The sequence below is a fragment of the Saccopteryx bilineata genome, chromosome 10 (assembly GCF_036850765.1).
Source record: "Saccopteryx bilineata isolate mSacBil1 chromosome 10, mSacBil1_pri_phased_curated, whole genome shotgun sequence".
Lineage (NCBI taxonomy): Eukaryota > Metazoa > Chordata > Mammalia > Chiroptera > Emballonuridae > Saccopteryx > Saccopteryx bilineata.
Window position 1 is genome coordinate 43,622,903 of NC_089499.1, and position 26,335 is coordinate 43,649,237.

Consider the following 26,335-nt stretch of genomic DNA (forward strand, 5'->3'; position numbering starts at 1 on the left):
TTCCATAAATCTTACTGAATTTACTTAACTAACTTTTGGTTATTCTCTCTTGTTAATCTGTCTCATGTTATTAGAACATCCAGGAGTGTTGGGCAGATAAAATGTATTATGCTCACTTTGTTAAAGATGGAGGCTGTCGCCCAGGTGATATTAATGTGTGTTGAGAATCCTTGTAGCCTGGGGCTTGGTTTTGGGATTAAGCCTTTCCCACCCTTTTTGATGTGGGGTGGTACAATCCAATCATGCCTCAGAGAAGTGACTTTGTATTAGAGACTTCCGTATTTTGTATATTGGATAGAGGTTGTGAAGCTACAATATAAAATGGGTACGGAGCGGGAGTTTGGGCTCTTGGTTCCTGAGACTAGTATTAGAAGAGAGAGCAGAGGAGAGCAGGAGAAGCAGCCAAGATGGCGGAGTGCTGAGTGAGATGCCAGTTTGTGTATCTGGGACAAGGAAGGAGATGGGGAACTGAGGAGAATAAGGCTGGTGAGCTAGAAACCTTTGATTCTAGGAAACTCGGATAAGTCAGTGGCTTTGTGAGCACTGAATGTGAGTGGGTTTTGGAGCCCAGTGTGTGTTTTTACTTGCCCACCGGGTGCAAGCTAGAATTAAAGACTATGGCCCACCAGTTTGTGGCTCCATTGTTTCTCTACCGACTGTCCGAATCCAATGCGAACCTGCATGGGCTGGGCTGCTTTGATAGTAATGGCTGTTGGGCAGATAGAGTATATTATGCTCACTTTGTTAAATATGACGCTGCCCACGAAGAGGCCGTTGCCCAGGTGATATTAATGTGTGTTGAGAATCCTTGTAGCCTGGGGCTTGGTTTTGGGATTAAGCCTTTCCCACCCCATTTTGATGTGGGGTGGTACAATCCAATCATGCCTCAGAGAAGTGACTTTGTATTAGAGACTTCCCTACTTTGTATATTGGATTAGAGGTTGTGAAGCTACAGTATAAAGTGAGGGCGGAACGGGAGTTTGCGCTCTTGGTTCCTGAGATTATCATTAGAAGAGAGAGCAGAGGAGAGCAGAGTAAGGCCACGTGGAGGAGGCCAGGGGAAGCAGCCAAGATGGTGGAGTGCTGAGTGAGAGGCCAGTTTGTGCAGTTTGACGCTGGATAAGGAAGGAGATGGGGAACAGAGGTGAATAAGGCTGGTGAGCTAGAAACCTTTGATTCTAGGAAACTCGGATAAGTCAGTGGCTTTGTGAGCACTGAATGTGATTGGGTTTTGGAGCCCAGTGAGTGTTTTTACTTGCCCGCCGGGTGCAAGCTAGAATTAAAGATGACAGCCCATCTGCTTTTGGCTCCTTTGTTTCTTTACCGACTGTCCGAATCCAATGCGAACCTGCATGGGCCGGGAGGCTGTGATGGTGGCCCTGGCTGTGGCTCCTGGCTTTACAATGGCCCTGGCCGTGGCCACTGGCTTTACAAGGAGAATTATGAAGGAAATGAGAGAAAACCCCTATCCCACAGGATCATGATAAAAATTTCAAATAGTATAAAATATGCACCATAAAAATTAATTCTCCTTTTTACTCTTTTTAGTCTCCTTTCCATTTTTGTTTCCCAGCCTCTAGTTCTGTCTTCCAGGCAACCATTGTTAGTTTCTTCTGTCTTATGGTAGTTGTAAAGCCAGTGGCCAAGGCCACCATCACAGCCGCCTGGCCTATGCAGGTTCGCATTGGATTCGGACAGTCGGTAAAGAAACAATGGAGCCAAAAACTGATGGGCCATCATCTTTAATCCTAGCTTGTACTCGGCAGGCAAGTAAAAACACACACTGGGCTCCAAAACCCACTCACATTCAGTGCTCACAAAGCTACTGATTTATTTGAGTTTCCTAGAATCAAAGGTTTCTAGCTCACCAGCCTTATTCTCCTCAGTTCCCCATCTCCTTCCTTCTCCCTACACAAACTGGCATCTCATTCAGCACTCCGCCATCTTGGCTGCTTCCCCTGGGCTCCTCCATGTGGCCTCTCTTTGCTCTCTGCTCTCTCCTCTGCTCTCTCATGCTAATCATCCCAGGAACCAAGAGAACAAGCTCCCGTTCTGCCCCTATTTTATAGTGTAGAAATCCAAACCTTTAATCCAATTTACAAAATAGGGAAGTCTCTAATACAAAGTCACTTCTCTGAGGCATGATTGGATTGTACCGCCCCACATCAAAAAGGGTGAGAAAGGCTTAATCCCAAAACCAAGCCCCAGGCTACAAGGATTCTGCCTGCCCCCAACACACATTAATATCACCTGGGCAACGACCTCCACGTGGGCAGTGTCATCTTTTACAAAGTGAGCATAATACATTTTATCTGCCCAACAGTAGTCTATATACACATCCAAATAGTAGCATATTTTACTGTTCTGCATCTTTACTATTTTATTAAATAAATTTTGGAGATTGTTTGAGACCAGTGTATGTAGAAATGCCTTTGTTTTTTAAAGGACTACCTATAGGGGTACATTTATCATTTATTCGTCCCCATTCTTTCTTTATTTTTTTTTAAATTTTATTTATTATTTTTAGAGAGGAGAGAGAGAGAGAGAGAGAAAGTGGGGGGAAGCAGGAAGCATCAACTCCCATATGTGCCTCAACCAGGCAAGCCCAGAGTTTCGAACTGGCGACCTCTGGTCAACACTATCCACTGCACCACCACAGGTCAAGCCTCTTCTATTTTTTAAATTTTTAAATTTTATTTATTTATTTATTTATTTTTTACAGAGACAGAGAGTGAGTCAGAGAGAGGGATAGACAGGGACAGACAGACAGGAACGGAGAGAGATGAGAAGCATCAGTCATTAGTTTTTCATTGTGCATTGCAACACCTTAGTTGTTCATTGATTGCTTTCTTATATGTGCCTTGACCGCGGGCCTTCAGCAGACCGAGTAACCCCTTGCTGGAGCCAGCGACCTTGGGTTCAAGCTGGTGGGCTTTTCCTCAAACCAGATGAGCCCGCACTCAAGCTGGCGACCTTGGGGTCTCGAACCCGGGTCCTCTGCATCCCAGTCCGATGCTCTATCCACTGCACCACCGCCTGGCCAGTCCTCTTTTATTTTTTTTAAAGATTTTTAAAATTATTCATTTTTTTTAGAAGGATGAGGGGGGGGGTTGAGAGTGATAGAGAGAGAAGGGGGGACGAGCAGAAAACATTAACTCTCATATGTGCCTTGACCAGGCAAGCCAAGGGTTTCTATTGTGACCACAGCGTTCCAGGTCGACACTTGATCCACTGTGCCACCACAGGTCAGGTCCCTTTCTTTCTTTCTTTCTTTTTATTTTTTAATTTATTGATTTTAGAGATAGAGGAAGAGAGAGAGAGAGAGAGAGACAAGAACATCGTTCTCTTCCTGTCTGTGCACTGACCCGAGATTGAACCGGCAGCCTCTGTGCTTCAGGATGGTGACCTGATTATCCAGCCAGATCAAAATGTCTTATTCTCTTTATATATTTATTTTTAAAAATTTTATTTACTGATTTTAATGAGAGAGGAAGGAAGAGATAGAGAGATAGGAACAGCTATCTGTTCCTCTATGTGTCCTGACCAGGGATGGAACCGGCTATCTCCATGCTTCAGAATGATGCTCTAACCGGCTAAGCTATCCGATCAGGGCTCTTTATATTTATTTTAATTATTTTTACTCTTTATTAACATTTTAATTTTATTTAATGATTTAAGATTCATTGGTTGATTCTTGTATGTGCTCTGACCAGGATTGAGCCTACAATTTTGGCATATTGGGACCACATTTATGACCAATTGAGCTACCCCGCCATGGCTGTCTTGTTCTTTTTTTAAAAAATTATTTATTTATTTATTTATTTATTTATTTATTTATTTATTTATTTATTTCAGAGACAGAGAGTGAGTCAGAGAGAGGGATAGACAAGGACAGACACACAGGAACAGAGAGAGATGAGAAGCATCAATCATTAGTTTTTCATTGCTCGTTGCAACACCTTAGTTGTTCATTGATTGCTTTCTCATATGTGCCTTGACCGCGGGCCTTCAGCAGACCGAGTAACCCCTTGCTGGAGCCAGCGACCTTGGGTCCAAGCTGGTGAATTTTTGCTCAAACCAGATGAGCCCACGCTCAAGCTGGCGACCTCGGGGTCTCGAACCTGGGTCTTCCGCATCCCAGTCTGACGCTCTATCCACTGTGCCACTGCCTGGTCAGGCTGTCTTGTTCTTTTAAAAGTTGTATAATATCATATAATTCAGCTAAAATCGCTTTCTATATGTATGTGTGAGCTTATGTGCGCGTTGTGATTGTGTTTTATTAAAATTTTCTTCAGAGTCTCATATATCTCCTTGCTTTCCAGGAGCATGTAGTGTCTGGTCCTCCTTGTGTTTCAATGCTTGGCATTCTCTTTTTTAGAATGCCCTTCCTATTCCTACAGCATCCAGCCCCAGAGGTGGTATATTGGTGTATCTGGACTCTGAACTGTTTTCTAAAACAATATGTGAGTAGATCATAAAAGTTGGTTCTTTAAAAGAAATCCTTTGGGCCTGACCTATGGTGGCGCAGTGGATAAAGCGTTGACCTGGAAATGCTGAGGTTGCCGGTTTGAAACCCTGGGCTTGCCTGGTCAAGGCACATATGGGAGTTGATGCTTCCAGCTCCTCCCCCCTTCTCTCCCTCTCCCTCTCCTCTCTAAAATGAATAAATAAAAAAGAAAAAAAAGAAAAAAGAAATCCTTTGGCCTGACCATTGGTGGTGCAGTGGATAGTGTGTCAACCCGGGATGCTGAGGTCCTAGGTTCAAAATCTTGAGGTCACTAGCTTGAGTGTGAAATCATCAAAATGATCCCATGATTACTACTAGCTTGAAGCTCAGGGTCACAGGCTTGAATAAGGAGTCACTGGCTTGGCTGAAACCCCCTGTCAAGACACAAATTAGAAGCAATCAATGAACAACTAAAATGCTACAACTACAAGTTGATGCTTCTCATCATCTCTCTCCTTTCCTGTCTGCCTGTATGTCTGTCTCTATCTAAATAAATAAATAAATAAATAAGAAAAAAAAGAAAGCCTTTGATTAAAACCAACTGACATCTGTAACAGGTCCTAAAGATATAGAAAGAAGCAAGAAAGCATTCCTTCAAGATTCTTGCAGCTCACTGGAGAGACAGGCTGGAAAACCATTGATTATCCAGCAGACAGGTGGAAGTCTGTTGTGTATTGGTTTGATATGACTTCAAAACCAATTGTTTATGACAAGTGAAATTGTTTTAATCCACCTATGCCCAAGGGACCATTTAGGCTATAAAAATTGAAACTTTGTGAACACTGTTCAAGAGTTTTGGTCTGGGTAAGGGAATGCCTTGCTGGCTTAAACAGTTCTCCAGAGATCTTGAAACATTTGCTTCTGCAGTGGCCAATGGAACTCTTTGATTGGCAGTGGTACTAAACTGTGTAATGGTCCCTGGAATGATAGCCTTCAGAGCAACATAGCCTGTCTGCCAACGCTGGTGTCTTCATGCCCTAGCAACAAGGAACTTTCATTTTGTACTGCTTGCAATTGGTTAAGTCATGTTTTCCAGAAAACTAAACTTGTGTAACAATAAACCTCTAAATTGGGACTTTATTCCTTTGTAATTTTTTTTTTTTTTTACAGAGACAGAGAGAGTCAGAGAGAGGGATAGATAGGGACAGACAGACAGGAATGGAGAGAGATAAGAAGCATCAATCATAATTTTTTTGTTATGACACTTTAGCTGTTCATTGATTGCTTTCTCATATGTGCCTTGACCGTGGGGCTACAGCAGACCGAGTAACCCCTTGCTCAAGCCAGCGACCTTGGGTCCAAGCTGGTGAGCTTTTTTTTTTCTTCTCAAACCAGATGAGCCCACGCTCAACCTGGCAACCTCGGGGTCTTAAACCTGGGTCCTCTGCATCCCCGTCCTACGCTCTATCCACTGTGCCACTGCCTGGTCAGGCTTAAATTTTTTTAATGATTGATTTTAGCAAGAAGGAATGGGAGAGAGAGAGAGAGAGGAACATTGATCTGTTCCTGTATGTATCCTGATTGGGGGATCCAACTGGCAACCTCTGTGCTGCAGGATGATGCTCTAATCAACCGAGCTATCCGGCCAGGGCAGACTTTATTCCTTTTACCTCACTTTGCCTGTGATTAGTCTGTCATTTGTTTGGAGTAAATTTTTTTCTTTATTTGCCTTATTAAGAGATATATTATTCTGTATACTATTGGCTTGTGAAATTATTCTAATTCTCACAATGAACTTGTGTTAAATAAATTGCTGGCAAAGACAGAATCAGTTTTTCAGTATAACTTTGCTGCCTCCCCAAAACAAAAACAAAACAGAGTCTCAAGTGGTGCAGGGAGAGGTCAGCAGTCACAAGGAAGTGAAATAGAGGCTGAGGCCTTGGAGGAGGGTTGGCCAAGATAATAAGGCAGATGTGGCTTGGACTGTGGGAAGTGGTAGAGAACATTTTAAAAATGGAATCCAAATCCCCCTGGGCCTTCAACACCAAAGAAGATACACCCTAGGAAGGCAGGCAGAAAAATGTCACCAAGCAGGATAACCTTACGCTCTGGTGCCTATAAAAATGCACCTTGACTCTTCTGACAAACCTATATGGCTTCCATCGCTCAGGAATGATTCTTCAGTATTCCTAGAGAATTTCTCATTCAGCTAGGTATGTTGGCATAAGCTGCGCTTGGGAGCCCAATGAGGTCATTCAGTGGGTGATGAGGAACAACTGGCAGGCACTTCAGCAAATTAGGAGCCTAAAAGACCTGCATTTCTACTGCCTCTGTGACTTTGAGCAAGCTCCTTAACCTCTCTGGGCCTCAGTTTCTTGTTGTATAATTAATTCATTCACAAATATATAGATAGAGTTTGATGATTTCATTTACTGCCCTGGCTAGATAGCTTGGTTAGTTTAAACATCATCCAGATAAGCAAAGGATGTGGGTTTAATCCTGGGTCAGGGTACACACAGGAACAGATCGCTGTTTCTGTCTCTCTGTCTCTCTCTCTCCCTTCATCTCTCCCTAAAATAAAAAAATACATTTTAAAAAGTGTATAAACTTCCAGTTAAAATAAATCGGCCATGAAGATGTACTATAGCACAGGGAATATGGTCAAAATATTGTAATAACTTTGTACAGTGACAGATGATCATTAGATTCAGTTGGTGATCACATAATAAGGATCTATATATGTCAAATCACTTTGTTGTGTACGTAAAACTAATATAATATTGTATTTCAATTATACATCATTTAAAAAAAATTTTTAATGGTTGTATATAGAGGAGAGAGAGAAAGGCAGATGGGGGAGGGAGGCCAAAAGCAGGAAGTATCAACTCATTGCTTCTCATATGTGCCTTGACCACAAACCCAGGGTTTCCAACTGGCGTCCTCAGTGTTCAGGTCGATGCTTTATTCACTGTGCCACCACAGGTCAGGATAGCCTTATCCAAAAATATTTAGTAAGCATCTACTATATGTTAGGTACAAATCTTTGTTCTGGGGAGGCAGTAGATAAAAGAGACAAATATGAGGAAACCAGGTAATTTTACTCCAGATATTCTATTTAAAGCCAGCATTTTATATTTGTGATATTACTGATAATCAGGCATTTATGAAAATGTTTCTCTTGTCTGTCTGGAGAAAAGACAGAAACCTATGCCTTTTTGCCTTTGCTTCTCTCTTCAATATCACTGCCCTGCCTTATCTGTTCCCCAAATTTTCTTTTCTATTGCAGAGTTTATCTTTCCTCAAGTGGCTACTGTTCACCTTTCCACCTTCGCTTCTGCTTTCCATCTGCCTTTCCCTTTCTGTCTCCTTCCTCCCATGTTGAGTGACCCTGGTGTGTGTGGCCTTTTTGTGCTGGTCTTTGAAGACAGTTGGAAGAAGAGGGGAGAGGGGGGCAGCTTGCCAACAACTGTGGGCAGGACAGGATGTATGAGGCTTTGTTGGCTCTCTCTGATACCAGCCCCCAAGACTCCTCCTTCTGAATCTGGAGATGATAACTAACTTGCTGTCTGGCTTTGTGTCAAGTCTTTTCACTCCTGAGGGCTTCAGTTTTTCTCTGTGTAAGATGAGTGTGCTATACAATGTGATTTCTAAGTCTCCAAGCTCCAAGCTCTAAAATCCCCCCCCCCCAAAAGCTCTCAAATATTCTGCTGGCAGCAGTATAAAAGGGTCCATCCTATATAGAGGATAATTTGGTAATGTCCTTCAAAATTACAAATACTTATACCCATTGACTCAGCAATTCTACTTCTAAGAATTTATTCTGTAGTTATACTTGCATATGTGCCAAATGATATAAATTCAAGGTTGTTCATTGCAGCCTTTTCTGCATGTCAAAAGATTAGAAACATTCTAAATATCCATCAATAAGGGACTCGATAAATAAATTATAGTATATCTTTACAATGAAATATTACATAGCTATAAAATAGAATGCAGATACAACAAACCTGACCAGGCAGTGGTGCAGTGGATAGAGCATTGGACTGGGATGCAGAGGACCCAGTTTTGAAACCCCTAGGTTGCCACCTTAAGTGTGGGCTCACCCAGCTTGAGCATGAGGTCGCTGGCTTGAGCGCAGGGTTGCTGGCTTGAGCAAGGGGTCACTGGCTCACCTGCAGCCTCCGCGTCCCCAGCCCCATCCCCTCATCAAGGTACATATGAGAAAGCAATCAATGAACAGCTAAGGTGTCGCAACAATGAATTGATGGTTCTCATCTCTCTCTTTCCTGTCTGTCTGTCCCTCTCTCTGTGTCTCCTTCTGTCTCTCTCCTAAAAGGAAGAAAGAAAGAAAGAAAGAAAGAAAGAAAGAAAGAAAGAAAGAAAGAAAGAAAGACTATATATCAAAGAATGAGCAAAGTACTGTTACATGCAGTCATGTATGAATGTCAAACCAATGTGGAGGAAATGTGAGTAAATGAAACACAGAAAAAGCACACACTGTATGAATCTATTTTATTGAAGTTTAAAAATAAGAAAAGGGAATCCTGACCGGATAGCTCGGTTGGTTAGAGCACTGTCCTGAAGCAAAGAGGCTGCCTGGTCAGGACATATACAGGAAGAGAGCTATGTTCCTGTCTCTTTCTCTCTCTCTTTCCTTTCCTCTCCCTCTTAAAATAATTAATAAAAAAAAAAAAGAAAGAAAAAGAAAAGAAAAGGGAATCTTTGGTGTTAGAAGCTGAAGTAGTGGTTACGGCTGGAGGCAGGACAGTGACTGGAAGGGGTCACAAGTGGGTTCCAAGATGTTCAGCATGTTCTCTTTATTGATTTAGAAACTGATTGAACAAATGTATTTAATATGTGGAAATTATGACATGCAGTTTTTTGTATGTATTCTATACACCAATACAAATTTTAAAAGAATACAGAAAATCTATATGCACTGATATAAAGCAACTTGATATATATAAGGTCTACCGGAAAGTTCTGTCCGTTTCTATCACAACAAGTTTTGACACGTAAGCACATGTTTATTTGGCACATGTGTGCCTATTTTTATCACTTAATGTATACATACTGACGTAGCAAATTAAATAAAACAAAGTTGACTCATGTTTGTCTTATGTGTGAAGCGATAGTGTACCCATAGCTACTGATAAAGTTCATTTACACCACTGTAATTTTTACGAATTTCAACAAGGAAGAAATGCTACAGAAGCATGTCTGTTGCATCCACCATATTCCCCGGACTTAGCACCCTCCGACTATCACTTGTTTTTGTCCTTACAAAATTTTTTGAAGGGCAAAAAATTCAAAAATGAAGAAGATATCAAACAAGCACTGGTTCAATTTTTCGCATCAAAAGATAAAACATTTTTCAAAAATGGGATATACAAATTGCCCTCACGCTGGCAAGAAATCATTAATAAAATGGCAATTATATTATTTAATATTATTTAATAAAGTTTATTGATGGTAAGAAAAATTTGTATTATATTTTGTTTTATTCCAAAAATGGACAGAACTTTCCGGTCGACCTTATATTATGTGAAAAAACAAGTACAAATCAAGCCTAATTGTGTAAAAAAAATGGGAAAATTTATCTGTATTTGCTTATATATGGACACAATACTTATGGAAAGATAAAAGAAACGACAACATTGGTTGTCTGTAAGGAGAGCTTCTTGACTCTCTGAGATTCCAAACCACATGAGTATCTTACTTATATAATGAAAAGAAAGTACTCAAAGTCTCTCTCTATTTTTTTCTTTCTTTTTTTAAAAAAATATTTATTTATTTATTTTTAGAGAGGGAGAGAGAGAGAAAGAGAGAGAGAGAAGGAGGAGGAGCAGGAAGCACCAACTCCCATATGTGCCTTGACCAGGCAAGCCCAGGGCTTTGAATCGGCGACCTCAGCATTTCGGGTCGCCGCTTTATCCTCTGCACCACCACAGGTCAGGCTCTCTCTATTTTTTTTTATTCAATGAGGGGAAGAGAAGCAGAGACAGAATCCCACATATACCCCAACTAGGATACACCTGGCAAGCCCATCAGGGGGTGATGCTGTGCCCTTCTGAGGCGTTGCTCCATGCTCAGCAACAGAGCTCTTTTTTTTTTACAGAGACAGAGAGAGAGTCAGAGAGAGGGATAGATAGGGACAGACAGACAAAAACGGAAAGAGATGAGAAGCATCAATCATTAGTTTTTCGTTGTGACACCTTAGTTCAGGTGTCAGGAAACTTTTTGGCTGAGAGAGCCATGAACGCCACATATTTTAAAATGTAATTCCGTGGCCCTGGCCGGTTGGCTCAGTGGTAGAGCATTGGCCTGGCATGCAGGAGTCCCAGGTTCGATTCCCGGCCAGGACACACAGGAGGAAAATAAATAAATAAATAAGTAATTTCGTGAGAGCCATACAACGACCCATGTACATTACGCATTATCCAATAAAAATTTGGTGTTGTCCTTGAGGACAGCTGTGATTGGCTACAGCCACCTGCAACCATGAACATGAGTGGTAGGAAATGAATGGATTGTAATACATGAGAATGTTTTATATTTTAACGTTATTATTTTTTTTTATTAAAGATTTGTCTGCGAGCCAGATGCAGCCATCAAAAGAGCCACATCTGGCTCATGAGCCACAGGTTCCCGACCCCTGCCTTAGTTGTTCATTGATTGATTTCTCATATGTCCCTTGACGGGGGGACAGCAGACCAAGTAACCCCTTGCTCGAGCCGGCAACCTTGGGTCCAAGCTGGTGAGCTTTACTCAAACCAGTTGAGCCCGCGCTCAAGCTGGCGACCTCGGAATCTCGAACCTGGGTCCTCCGTATCTCAGTCCAACGCTCTATCCACTGTGCCACCGCCTGTCAGGCTAGCAATAGAGCTCTTCTTAGTGTCTGAGGCAGAGGTCATGCAGCCAGTTTCAGCACCCGGGGCCAACTTGTTTCAACTGAACCATGGCTGCAGGAGGGAAAGAGAGAGAGCAGTGAGAGGAGGAGAGGTGGGGAAGCAAATGGGTGCTTCTCTTTGTGCCCTGACTGGGAATTGAACCTGCAACATTCACACACCATGCTAACACTGTACCACTGAGCCAACCGATCAGGGCCAAAAGTACTCAAATTCTAAAAAAAAAATTTTTTTTAAATTCTGTGAGTCTAGAATATACTTAGAAATAGTTGGAAAGAAGGAAAATAGGGGAATAACACCAAAAGAGTATGTATTAAAAGTATAGCTCAGAACTCAATGGTAGGGAAGTGGTGGTCATGGAGAACAACCGAATCTTCTAAAACTGGAGATACAGAACCTTTTGTTTATGTCCGCAACTTTAGCCATGATTTAAAAATTAGTCATAAATTGAGTGGGGTGTGTGTGAAAAAAAATAGTCACAAATTGTTTTTATTTCCTTTTAAACTACATTTATTAGTGCTTGACCTGTGATGGCGCAGTGGATAAAGCGTCGACCTGAAACACTGAGGTCGCTGGTTTGAAATCCTGGGCTTGCCCGGTCAAGGCACATATGAGAGTTGATGCTTCCTGCTCTTCCCCCCTTCTCTCTCTCTTTCTCTGAAAAAATGAATAAATAAAATCTAAAAGAAATGGTTACAATGATAAATTAAAACAAAACAAAACAACAACAAAAAAAACACCCCTGCATTTATTAGCCTGACCAGGCGGTGGCGCAGTGAATACAGCGCGGGCTCACCTGGTTTGAGCAAAGGTCATCAGCTTGGACCCAAGGTCGCTGGCTCGAGCACGGGGTTACTTGGTCTGCTGTAGCCCCCCCTTCCCTGTCAAGGCACATATGAGAAAGCAGTCAATGAACAACTAAGGTGTCGCAATAAAAAACTGATGATTGATGCTTCTCATCTCTCTGCGATCCTGTCTGTCTGTCCCTCTCTCTGACTCTTGCTCTGTCTCTGTAAAAAAACAAAACAAAACAAAACAAACTGCATTTATTAGATTAAAAGAATGAGAGAATACATATACTGATTATAGCAGTAAAAGAATACAAAGATCTATAAAGAAAAACAACTTCCTCCTACGCACACCTTCAGAGGTATCCAGTATGATCAGCCTAATGTAAACTCTTCCAACTTTTTCTCTATGTTCACATGAACATACTGTATATAAAAATGGTCAGCAATATACTAACAGGATCATACCACTCTTTATGACTAAAAAGTGCATTTCCACTTAAGCAATATATTAGGGACATCCCTCTGGATCAATACAAATAGGTCTAACTCATTTTCATCATTGCATAATATTCCATATCATGGAGGCAGTACAGTTGATTCAAGAATTCCATTATCGCCCTGGCCGGTTGGCTCAGCGGTAGAGCGTCGGCCTAGCGTGCGGAGGACCCCGGTTCGATTCCCGGCCAGGGGACACAGGAGAAGCGCCCATTTGCTTCTCCACCCCTCCGCCGCGCTTTCCTCTCTGTCTCTCTCTTCCCCTCCCGCAGCCAAGGCTCCATTGGAGCAGAGATGGCCCGGGCGCTGGGCATGGCTCTGTGGCCTCTGCCTCAGGCGCTAGAGTGGCTCTGGTCGCAATATGGCTACGCCCAGGATGGGCAGAGCATCGCCCCCTCGGGGGCAGAGCACCGCCCCTGGTGGGCGGGCTGGGTGGATCCCGGTCGGGCGCATGCGGGAGTCTGTCTGACTGTCTCTCCCTGTTTCCAGCTTCAGAAAAATGAAAAAAAAAAAAAAAAAAAAAAAAAAAGAATTCCATTATCTACAGACAATCAGGTTGTTCCCGGTTTGTTTGTTTGTTTTGCACTACAAACAATACAGTAAGGATCCGTATTCGTTTCCTTTGGCTATTTAACAAATTATTGCAAAGTGATTGGCTTAAAACAAAAGAAACTTACTCTCTTATAGTTCTGGATTTCAGAAGTCTGAAATCAAGGTGTCATTCCTTCTAGATGTTCTGAGAGAGAATCTCTTACATGTTCCTCTCTTAGCTTCTGGCAGCTGCCAGCAATCCTTGGCTTTCTTGGCTTGTAGATGCATCACTCCCATCTCTCCCTCATTCTTTCCATCTCCATCTGTGTGTCTGTGTATCTCAAATCTTTCTCTGCCTTTCTCTTATAAGGACACTTGTCATTGGACTTATGACCCACCCTAAAGCTAGATGGTGTAAGGCCAGTGGCCGCTGCTGTCGTGGCCATGCAGGTTCCCATTTGATTTGGGCATACAGGAACAGTGGAGGCAGAAACTGATGGGCCATTCTGTTTATTATAAAGTCTTGTAATGGTGGACAAGTAAACAGGCAGGGAAAACTGCTTCCTCTCGCTCCGGGTTCCCAAAGCCCTGACTCATTCTCTGGACTCTCTTGCGAGCAAACCTAAAAAACACTTTACAAACTTGAAACACATTGGTTTGCCTAACAGATGGTCTCATTTCAAGATCTTTAACTTAATTACATCTGTAAAGATACCATTTCTAAATAAGGCTCTATGTTTACAGATGCCAGGTGAACATATCTTTTAGAGGACCAACGTTCAACCCACAATGGCATCATTGTATGTATCCTTACAACTGGTAATTTCTGTAGTTTCCACAGGGCAGAGTTAATGTATTTTTTGGCCTATGAATAGGTATATATATTTAAATTTTTAATAGCCATTCTCAGTGTTTGTGTCAATTTACATTCCCATCAGCTATGAACCAGGTCTTGTTTCCACATGTGTTATAGATTGCTTCTGTTAATGTTTGAGAATCTAATTAGGGAAAAATGGATTATTGTTTTAATTTCTATTCCATAATTATTAGAGAAATAAACTTTTTTTCTTCTTTTTTTACAAGTGAAAAGAGGGGAGATAGACAGACTCCTGCATGTGCCCCTGGCTGGGATCCACCTGGCAAACCCTGTCTGGGGCTGATGCTCTGCCCATCTGGGGCCATGCTCCAAACTGAGCTATTCTTAGTGCTTGAGGCAGAGGCTCCATAGAGCCATCCTCAGAGCCTGGGGCTGATGTGCTCAAATCAATTGAGCCATGGCTGAGGGAGGGGAAGAGAGAGAGAGAGAGAAATGGGAGGAGGAGGGGTGGAGAAGCTGATGGGTGGTTCTCATTGTGCCCTGACCAGGAATCGAACCTGGGGCATCCATACACCAGGCCAACACTCTACCACTAAGCCAACTGGCCAGGACCAGAATAGTTTTATTTATTAATTTTTATTTATTAATTTTTGAGAGAGAGGAAGGGAGGAGGAGCAAGAGATAGAGAGACTGAAGCGCTGCGGCGGTGTCGGAGGCAGCGGTGGCGGCTACTTGTCCTGGCCTGGCGGGGATGGGGGTCTGGAGGATAGGGGCGGGAGGAAAAGAGAGAGAGAGAGAGAGAGAGAGACAGGAACATCCATCTATTCCTATATGTGCCATGACCAGGGTTCTAACCAGCATCCTTCTGTACTTCAGAATGATGCCCAACCAAACAAGCTATCTGGCCAGGGCTAAGTATCATTTAATTTGGATTTTATCTTTCATTAATTGCCTGCTTGTATACTTTGTCCATATTTTTTAAAACATTGAACTATTTGGCCTGACCTGTGGTGGTGCAGTGGATAAAGCATTGGCCTGGAATACTTAGGTTGTGGGTTTGAAACCCCAGGTGTAAGGCCAGTGGCCGCTGGCATGGCTATGCAGATTTGCATTGAATTCAGGCAGATGGTAAAGGAACAGTGGAGCCGGAGGATGGTGAGCCATTCCAGTTTATTGGAGGCTCACCAAAACTGGCAACCCAAAAAAAGAGAAAAAGAAAAACAAATACAAAGGGAAAGGCAAAATCTGCTTTTTGCAGTGGAGGGCAAGGGATCAGGAAAAACCAACCACCCCTCTCAGTGGTGGGGTGCAATCTCCTTCTTCGCCCCACTGAGGGGAAGCATTTACATCCTCACAATAATGCTGTCACATGCTCCAGCACTATTTGCACAAAGAGCCTGCCGCCGGTAAACCTGTGAGCAAGTCTAATACAGCCATTTTCCACATACCAGGCTTACTTGGTCAAGGCATACTGTATATGGGAGTTGATGCTTCCTGCTCCTCTTCTCTCTCTCTCCCTCTCTCCCTCTCTCTCCCTCTCTCTCTCTCTCTCTCTCTCTCTCTCTCTTTTTCTCTCTCACCCCTCTCTAAAAATGAATAAATAAAATCTAAAAAAAAAGATACAAACACTGAGCTATTTGGCTCTTAAAAATCCATTTATATATATAAAAAAAATCCATTTACAGCCTGACCTGTGGTGGCGCAGTGGATAAAGCGTCGACCTGGAAATGCTGAGGTTGCCGGGCTTGCCTGGTCAAGGCACATATGGGAGTTGATACTTCCAGCTCCTCTCCCCCTTCTCTCTCTCTGTCTCTCCTCTCTCTCTCTCTCTGTCTCTCCCTCTCCTCCCTAAAAAAAAAAAAAATAAAAGCACCTCTTACCTAAGAGTGTGCCTTAAAAAAAAAATCCATTAATAGAAACTCTGGTAGAGATTCAATGTGTTTACCATATGCTTTGTGTAGTTGTATTCCGTTTGTTTGTTTTTTTAAACTTGTCATTGTGATGTCATGAAAAAATTTAAAATTATTTGTGGAGACTGTTTTTATTTTTTCTTTAATAATTCTGGGCTTCCTGTCTTGCTTAAAGTTCCTCCTCAGAAAGGTGATATTACTATTATTTAAAAATTTTCCTCTAAGTTTTTGATTTGTATATTTTTAATTCTTTTGGAATTTAGTTTTGAATATTGCATGGTTCTATTTCTGATTTGTTATGAATAGAGTCAACTAACATAATTTATTAAAAAAACTATTACAGTAATACTGGCTTGTTTCCTACCTTTGCTTTTCTTAAAGATTTTATTTATTGATTTTAGAGGAAGGAGATAGGGTGAGAAGGAGAGGGAGGGAGGGAGAGAAGGGGGAAGGAGCTGGAAGCATCAACTCCCATATGTGCCTTGACCAGGCAAGCCCAGGGTTTCGAACCGGCGACCTCAGCATTCCAGGTCAACGCTTTATCCACTGCGCCACCACAGGTCAGGCTAGGCTTCTTCTTTTATGACCATTAACAGTGCAAAGAATGAAGGACTAGCTGTGGGGAAGCTGACCTAGCGTTCCCATCCTCAGAACTGGAGTAACAAACAGAGGGTAAGGGGTAAAAGCAAAGCGCTGCTTTCGCTCAGGAACCGAGGAGTCACTTCAAAGTCGCAGAACAGAATAAGGGAAAGGAACTGCGAATAGAAGGCCAGCAAGGAGACCCAGGAATAGAGGGTTCTCTCGAGAAGGTTGGGGCAGGTGGTGGGTCTCTTAGGAAGGCTGCTTGCAGGGGATCCCCGAGTCCCCCGTTCCTCCGGCAGCCGCAAGCAGAAGAACCGCGCAGCAGCGCTGCCCGGTGGTCAGGCGGAAAGGAGTCAGCGGCAGTGCCGTCTCTCTCTCCCGGCCCCGCCCGGGCTGTACAGCAGGTCTGCGGCGGCCGCTGCGGGGTCGGGGATTGGCCCGAGCAGCACGCGGGGCGGGGTAGTCGCGCGCGCACGGCCACGGCGGCGGCGCGCGCGTGCTCCGTCGGTCGGTGCAGCGGCAGCGGCGGCGGCGGCGGCGGCGGCACCGAAACGGGCCGTGGTAGTGGGTGGCGAGATGCTGTAGCGCCGCGCGGGGCGGGCGGGAGGTAACTGAGAGGAGCGGGATGGGAGCGTCGCAGCTGGACAGTCGCGGTGTTCTGGGCTGCTGACCACGCACCCGGAGCTTGGAGCCGGCGGCGGCGGCGGCGGAGCGCCAGGCAGGTGAGTGTGGCGAAGCGGGACCCGGATATGTGGCGCGGCAGAGGGGCGGCGCGGGTTGTCGCCGGCTGAGCTACCCCCGAGCGGGCCGGCGGCGCGCCCTTGCTGGCCACAGCCTTTGGTGCGGTGACTTCGTTGCCCGCGCCGCGCTTCCTCCCGGCTTGGAGGACTCCCGCCCTCCGGCCCGCCGGGGCGCCTCGCTCGACTGCGGCCCTTCTGGTTTCTCCAAGGTGAGCGGCGCTCCCCGGCCTCCCGCGGCAGAGACGCGGCTGGGTGCTCCGGACCGCCGGCGCTGTAGGTCGCGTTCCTGAGGGGACCCTCTTTGGAGAGGCGGTGTCCTTGCCCCCTGAGTGTACGTGGTCAATCCCGAAACGTCCCGACTCTTGGGTGCCTTTTTGCGCAGAATTGTATTTTAGTGGCAGGGATCCTGGACTGTTAAGGTATGGTCGTGTTTTCAAGTCCTAGCGCTGCCACTGACCAGCCGCGGGGCCTTGGGCCAAAATGTCCCGATTTGTTAGTAGGAATAATAAGTACGCACTTAACAGGCTTGTTGTGAGGATAGGATAGGAAGATGTTACAAAACTGAACAGTAAGTGATCGGTAAGTGGTAGGCTGTTAGGAGCAACCCTGGTGCATCGTCTTGTCTACTATTGCTAATACCTGGCTGCGTGTGTACATTTGGGGGCACAGTGTTTCCGAACTACTCTGGTGTTGCAGTAACCTGCACTGGAATTGCTTCATATTGGCGTAGCAATAGAATCTTGTAGCCTCATCCTAGAATGCTGTATGTAGTCTTTTGGTTTCGGTTGGCTTGGAATACCTGTCTCATGTACTAAATGGAAATTGTTGCTGAAATAAACCAAAACGAATTTAAGATTGGTTTAGGATGGAAGATGGTGGAACACACGAACTTTGCTTTGTGTTTTAATAATTTTAAGTGACACTTAAACTCTGTCACTTGTTACAGAGTGTAAACACACGAGGATATGAAAACAAACTTCTTTTTCTGCATTGCTACATCGGAAGGGAGTGACAAGTGCTTTTGTAAACATCATTATAGGCTGTGTTACTGTTTGGTGAAGTCATCATAATTAAATTAGATGAGTACTTATTTTGAAGCTCAGAATGGATGTTTGGAAATATGATTCCTAATTAAATCATCTCCAACGAGTCAGAATTCTCAGCAATTCATTAATCATTTGGGGGTTTTTATGCTATGATTTAAGATTTTTATGGTAAAAGCAGAACTATTTAAGTCATGATATGTAGCATAGGAGATGGTGTTTAGGATAAAGATGTTAACCTAGTTTCAGGAGGCAGTGTGCAACAAAGTAAAATTCTTTTAAGCTTTAAAACTTGAATTGGGCCTGACCTGTGATGGTGCCGTGAATAAAAGCATAGACCTGGAACGCTGAGGGTGCTAGGCCCTGGGCTTGCCTGGTCAAGGCACATATGGGAGTTGAGTTGATGCTTCCTGCTACCCCCTTCCCCCTTCTCTCTCTCTGCTCTAAAATGAATACTGTTAAAATTAAAAAAACCCAACAACTTGAATTGTATTCACTAAAGCAAAAATGACTAAAAACAGAAAAACTTTGTTACACCCCCTGGGTCACACTCTGATGAGTGTCTTCTACCTTCAGTTTTTGTAGTTTTTTTTAGAAACGGAAAAAATTAAGTTGAATTTTGATTTATTGCTGTTTTGTACCTCTTGCCTATATTTCCTGCTTCTCGTAGCGATTCGTTCATAAGGCTTTTTTTTCATCCATCTTGCTTTGTGAATGGAAACAATATATAGAAAATAATTTAAAGTGAACCTTTTATTAATTTAAATTATGTTCTTCCTTGTAGTCTAATTAATGTTCTTTCTGAATTATGGTCTTCTCTGTTGTCTAACTTTAGACTGGTAAATCCAACAGTAGAAGCACTGTTAGCTACTGTGAAAAGGCTAGGGGTCAGAAGTCGGATCTTGGTTCTAGGCCTGGATGTGGGTCCTGAATGTCTGGGGCTTTGGAGATGTCACTCAATCCTTCTGAGCCTTAATTTGATTTTTTTAAATTTATGGAATTTGAGTGTGTGTGTCATCAGCAGGTTGGGAGCGTGGTGGCAGACTAGAGAATTGTAGTATGCTATAAATGATATTCCAGAATATTATGTTTTACCTTCTGTTGACTCTTACTCTTTTTTATTGACTTTTCCTTCTCTTCCTGAATTCAAACATTCTGATGCCTCAGGGTTTTCAAGCCTGCCCCTATGTTTTTTCTACTTGTACTCTCTTGGATGATCCTATCATGCAAACCCTGTGATTTAAATACTATCAATGTACTGTTGACTCTCAGGTTTTGTTTTTTTTTAAAGGTACACTTTTTTGGTCCCAGATTTGGGACCAAATGAGGAAGTAATCAGAGAGCCTAGAGTTATTCTGTTAGACATCCTTATTCCCTTAGACTTCATTAACATGCTGTACTTCTTGAAAAGGCTAAGCATTCAGACCTTAAGTCACTGATAACAAAACAAATATGAATTTTGTTACTGTATACTGGATCATCAGCATTTTTGCAAATAAGGAACAAATTTTTCAGCCTTCTTTTGCTTTTATTTTTTTAGTAAGTGGGAGGCAGGGAGGCAGAGAGACAGATTTCCATATGCGCCCGGAGCTGAATCCACCTGGCAAGTCCCCTCTACAGGGCGATGCTCTGCCCATCTGGGCCTACTGCTCCATTACTTGTCAACTAAGCCATTTCAGCACTTGAGGCAAGGCCTTGGAGCCATCCTCAGTGCCTAGGGCCAAAGTGCTCAAACCGTTTGATCCATGGCTGTGGGAGGGGAGGAGGGAGACAGAGACAAGGGAGGGGGAGGGGGAGAGAAGCAGGTGGGCGCTTCTCCTATGTGCCCTGAGAATCGAACCTGGGACTTCCACACGCTGGGCTGACACTCTATACTGAGCCAGCTGGCCAGGGCCTTCATCTCTTAATTTAGACCCTTCTTTTTCTGAATTAATAGAAGTTTTTTTGGGGGGGGAGGGTTTGTTTTTTGTTTTTTAAAGTGAGAGGAGAGGAGATAGTGTGACAGACTCCGCGTGAGTCCTGACTGGGATCCACCCGGCAACCCCATCTGAGGCAACCCCATCTGAGGCCGAGGCTCAAATCAAATCAAGCTGTTTTTAGTGCCTGAGGTTGAGTTGCTCAGACTACCACCCAGAGCCACACTTGAACCACTTGAGCCGCTGGCTGTGGGAGGAGAAGAGGGAGAAAAGAGAGAGGGAGAGAGAAGCAGATGGTTGCTTCTCCACAGTGTGCTCTGACTGGGAATTGAACCCAGGATGTCCATATGCTGGGCTGATGCTCTTTCCACTGAGCCACTGGCCAGGACCAAGATTTTTTTTTTTTAATTTTTAAATTTTTCAGCGAGCAAGAGAAACAGATGTAGTTGCTTCATTTTAGTTATTCATTCATTGCTTTCTCATATGTGCCTTGACTGGGAGGCTCAAGCAGAGTCAGTGACCTCTTGCTCAAGCCAGCGACCTTGGGATCATAAATATGATCCCACACTCAAGCTGGTGATCCCATGCTCAATCTGGTAAGTCTGGGCTCAAGCTGGTGACCTTGTGGTTTTGAGCCTGGGACCTCAGCATTCTAGTTCAATACTGTATTCACTTTGCCACCAGCAGGCAGGCTAGACATTTCTTTTTAGATGACTAAAAAGATTTTAATAAAAAGACATTTCCAAAAGAGGAGTGACATTGAATTTTAAAAATTTGGCCTACAGCCTGACCTGTGGTGGCGCAGTGGATAAAAGCATCGACCTGGAAATGCTGAGGTCACTGGTTCAAAACCCTGGGCTTGCCTGGTCAAGGCACATATGGGAGTTGTTGCTTCCAGCTCTTCCCCCCTTTCTCTCTCTCTGTCTCTCCCTCTCCTCTCTAAAATGAATAAATTAAAAATTTAGCCTACAGTAAAGTTTATTTATTTATTTTTAAATTTTATTTATTTTTTACAGAGACAGAGAGGGATAGACAGGGACAGACAAACAGGAACGGAGAGAGATGAGAAGCATCAATCATTACTTTTTTTTTTTTTAACATAAGAATTTTAAATTTTATTTTATTTATTCATTTTTTTAGAGAGGAGAGAGAGAGAGGAGAGAGAGACAGAGAGAGAGAAGTGAGGAGGAGCTGGAAGCATCAACTCCCATATGTGCCTTGATCAGGCAAGCCCAGGGTTTTGAACCGGCGACCTCAGCATTTCCAGGTCGACGCTTTATCCACTGTGCCACCACAGGTCAGGCCAATCATTACTTTTTCATTGCGCGTTGCAACACCTTAGTTGTTCATTGATTGCTTTCTCATATGTGCCTTGACCGCGGGTCTGGGGCCTTCAGCAGACCGAGAAACCCCTTGCTGGAGCCAGCGACCTTGGGTCCAAGCTGGTGAGCTTTTGCTCAAACCAGATGAGCCCGCGCTCAAGCTGGCGACCTTGGGATCTCGAACCTGGGTCCTCTGCATCCCAGTCCGATGCTCTATTCACTGTGCCACCGCCTGGTCAGGCAAAGTTTATTTTTTTTATGTACTACAGTCCTATGAATTTTGACACGTGCATTGATTGTTGAAATTACCACAATTAACAGTATACAGAACAGTTCCAACATCTGAAAGAATTCCCTCATGTCCCCCAATTCTTTTTTTTTTTAATTTTTATTTTTAATTTTTAATTTTTTTTACAGGAACAGAGAGAGTCAGATAGAGGGATAGATAGGGACAGAGACAGACAGGAACGGAGAGAGATGAGAAGCATCAGTCATCAGTTTTTTGTTGCGACACCGTAGTTGTTCATTGATTGCTTTCTCATATGTGCCATGACCACAGGCCTTCAGCAGACTAACTCCCCACTCAAGCCAGCCACCTTGGGTCCATGCTAGTGAGCTTTTTGCTCAAGCCAGATGAGCCCGCGCTCAAGCTGGCAACCTCAGGGTCTCGAACCTGGGTCCTTCCGCATCCCAGTCCGATGCTCTATCCACTGCGCCACCGCCTGGTCAGGCTCCCCCAATTCTTAACACTTGAACATGGTTGTTGTTTTTGTAGTTTTTCCATTGAGAGAAAGAGAGAGAGAGAGGAAGGCCAAGTGAGAGAAAGGGAAAGGAAGAGAGAAAAGTATTAACTTGCCCTGGCCAGATCATGCAGTGGTCAGAGCACTGTTCCAAAGTACAGAGATTGCTGGTTAGATCCCTGGTCAAGGCACATACAAGAATAGAGTGATGTTCCTGTCTCTTTCTCTCTCTTTCCCTCCCTCTCTCTCTCAAATCAATACCGTATTTCCCCATGTATAAGATGATCCCATGTATAAGACACACCTTAATTTTGGGGCCCAAAATTTAAAAAAATGTATTATATAAAGTTATTGAACTCAGGTTTTATTCATCATAAAATTCATACAATTCATTGCTGTCAAAACTCCCATTCATAACCTTGTCCTCATCTGTGTCTGATGATGAATCACTGAGTGGAAAAACAAGCGGGAAATGCAAGTAAAAAAATCTGCAACCACTGTATAAGACGCACTAGGTTTTTAGACCCCACATGTTTTGCAAAAAATTGCATTTTATACATGGGGAAATACAGTAAATAAAAAATATTAAAAATTTAAAAAAGCATCAACTTGTTTCACTTAGTTGTTGTCCCACTCATTGATTGCTTCTGTATGTGCCCTAATGGGGGATTGGACCCATGACTTTGGCATGTGCCAGGCCAACACTCTATCTACTTTGCAACCCTGCCAGGGCCAACTTGGTGCCCCCCTTCTTTTCCAAGTGAGAGGAAGGGAGATAAAGAGGCAGACTCCCACTTGCACCCTGACCAGGATCCACCTGACAGCCCTGACATCTGGGGTTGCTGAGCTATTTTTAGCGCCTGAGGCAGAGGCTCTATGTAGCCATCCTCAGCACCCAGGCTGATGTGCTCTAACCAATTGAGCCATGGCTAAGGGGGAGAGGGAGGGAAGAGGAACTGGGAGCGTAGAAAAGCAGCTGAGCACTTCTCCTGTGTGCCCTGACAAGGAATCAATCCCAGGACATCTACATAGCGGCCAACGCTCTCTCTACAGACTGAGCCAACTGGCCAGGGTCCTTAGTTTTTTTTATTATTATTCATTTTTAGAGAGGAGAGGGAGAGACAGAGAGGAGAGACAGAGAGAGAGAAAGGGGGAGGAGCTGGAAGCATCAACTCCCATATGTGCCTTGACCAGGCAAGCCCAGGGTTTCGAACCGGCGACCTCAGCATTTCCAGGTCGACGCTTTATCCACTGCGCCACCACAGGTCAGGTGGTCCTTAGTTTTTTAAAGAGAAAAGTTCTTATGTAGAATATGTCAGAACTGAAATGAGTAGATAATTGATCAACCTAATTGTTGATTTTCTTCTAGAAATATATATGAGGGAATTCCAATCTTCAATGTAATGGTCTTACATGCAATACAGTATTTAACTTTGTAGATGGAGGGATGTTTATAAAGGCTTTAAGTTAAAAAAATTATTGTATAACTTTTGGAACCCTCCCATGTGATGTAAGTCTCATAATATCAGGTTGTAATACTGACCATCTAGCAAAACTTTTGGGGCTACGTCTGTGATAAAATCGTAGTGGACATCATCACATATCCTCTCATCTCTCTTTAGTAAATCCAGAGTTCTTATTTACTGCTATCACAGGGTAAACTAGAGATTGTTTTGCATAGGATTATGCTGTGAAGTTTCAGCTTTTCTTTTTGGTCTGTCTCTGGCATTGTCACTTAGTGCTGGCCTGTCCATTTTCTTTCAGCACTTCAGAGTTTTAGGTATTCCACTTTTCTAGGTGTTGAGGGGGAGGATATGATACCTGTATAAAGTATATATATTGCAAATGTAGTTTTCCATTGTCCTGTTAGCTTGGTTCCAGCCTAAAGCAGTTAACTTAGAAATTCCATGATTTTCTCAGAAAATTCACAGATCCTTCCCTTGAAAAAATACTGGCTTTAGGATTTATATATAGTATCTTTCCCCCACCTCTTCACCAAGAATGTCTATCGCCTTATTTCCTTGAATATTTAAAGCAGATCACCTGAGGTTATTATTACTTGACCCATTAACTAGGAGTATTTACTGCAGAAATAATGTTAGTCTGGACAGCACCCTATATCCTGGTATTGCTAGAGCAGAGTGGGTCTCCAGCTCAGAGTCCCCTGTGCAAACTACATAGAAGGGACCGCTGAATTGCTCACTGTGTAGTTTGTCATCCTTCTGTGCTCTGGCTTCCTGGGAGACCACCAAGCAAATGCTTATTTGCCTTCAAGGGAAATGTGATCTTGATTATCCATGCCTTCAGGAAGAGGATTATTTGGATTAAAAGAAATCCTTGGGTAATCCAGAAGCTTTATTTAAACTGCAGTTTGCCCACATTCCTGACCATAGTTTTTCTTGCATTTCTTATAACTGATTTATAATATGTACTCATTTCATATCTATCTCCTTTTACCATTTTGAAGTAATGGCAGTTGTGAAGTAGTGAAAAGATGGGAGGGGTCCAAGCGGGTTAGATAATCATCAGGCATTGCCCCACATAATTTGGTGTTGACTGGGTGGTTTAACCACAATGCTTACTAGACCTTGAAGATCTGAATTCCATGAATTCCTTACCTGCTGAGCCACTGGAAGAAATTTGAGGTGACTGTCAACAAGAGGTCATACTTCATTTTAAGACATTTGTACTTTACTAGTTTGAATGTTTGAGCTTTTGTGATTTAAATAATGAGATTTCAGATTGTTAGGGTTTTAAATTCAATACAGTTTGAACTTGTCTTTGTTGTTCATTTAATAATTCAATTTATTAACAGTTTTCATGGGAATTAACTGAAGACCTGCTATTCAAAATAGTGATGCTCAGTTTTTGTAGCCAGTCCACTGACTACTACTTCCAAGTTACATGTAATTACACAGTAAATAGTTTCTACTAAATAGTTGAAATATGGTAATTTAAAATTGTTTACTCTTTTTTCTTTTGCACATTTGTGTGTGTGTGTGTGACAGAGAAAGAGACAGACAGACAGGAAGGGAGAGAGATGAGGTGCAATGACCGTAGTTGTGTCACTTTAGTTGTTCATTGATTGTTTCTCATACATGCCGTGACTGGGGAGCCCCAGCGCAGCCAGTGACCCCTTGCTCAGGCCGGCAGCCTTCGGATCATGCTGATGATCCCGTGCTCAAGCTGGTGACTCCTTGCCCTAGCACAGGACCTCTCACGTCAGGTGAGCCCAGGCTCAAGGCTGTGACCTCGGGTTTTTTGTATTTTTTTTTTTTTAGACAATTAAATTTAACATGGTGACATTGGTCAACCAGAGTACATAGATTTAGAGAAAACATCTCCACATCATTTAGACAGTTGTTTGGCTGTATACCCATCACTCAAAGTCAAATCATCCTCCATCACCCTATACTTGTTTCTCTTAATGCCCCTCCCCCCTCCTCCCACCCCAACCTCAGGGTTTTGAACCTGGGACCTCAGTATCCTAGGTCAGTGCTCTATCCTCTGCACCAGCATCGGACAGGCAGGGAGAGAGATGAGAAGCATCAATTCTTTGTTGTGGCACCTTAGTTGTTCATTGATTGCTTTCTCATATATGCCCTGATTGGGGGTGGGCTACAGCAGAGCAACTGACCCCTTGCTCAAACCAGCAACCTTGGGATTCAAGTCAGTGACCTCTGTGTTCAAGTCAGCGACCATGGGGTGATGTTTATGATCCCACGCTCAAGCCAGTGACCCCACGCTCAAGCTGGTGAGCCCGCGCTCAAGCCAAATGAGCCCACGCTCAAGGCAGCGACCTTGGGATTTGGAACCTGGGTCCTCTGCGTCCCAGTCCGATGCTCTATCCACTGCATCACCGCCTGGACAGGCGCTCACGCGCGCGCGCTCTCTCTCTCTCTCTCTCTCTCTCTCTCTTCATTTTAGAGAGGAGAGAGAGAGAGAGAAAGGGGGGAGGAGCAGGAAGCATCAACTCCTATATGTGCCTTGACCAGACAAGTGCAGAGTTTTGAACCGACAACCTCAGCGTTCCAGGTCAACGCTTTATCTCTTTTCTTTAAAAAATAAGATTTTATTGGCCTTGGCCAGCTGG

The 26,335-nt window shown here is 43.5% G+C and overlaps 1 protein-coding gene across 5 annotated transcripts in view; it reads left to right on the forward strand.

The window, feature by feature from the left end:
* Nucleotides 1-16,978: 16,978 nt before the first annotated feature.
* PIK3CB (phosphatidylinositol-4,5-bisphosphate 3-kinase catalytic subunit beta) overlaps nt 16,979-26,335 on the forward strand; it is a 214,524-nt gene continuing 205,167 nt past the window's right edge. For 3 of the 5 annotated variants that reach the window (XM_066244562.1, XM_066244561.1, XM_066244566.1), the window contains exon 1: nt 16,979-17,203. The gene's annotated coding sequence lies outside the window, so the exon portion shown is untranslated. Of the gene's footprint in view, nt 17,204-17,365; nt 17,431-21,364; nt 21,478-26,335 lie in introns of those variants that run through there. The other 2 variants (XM_066244563.1, XM_066244564.1) reach the window with 2 other exon arrangements.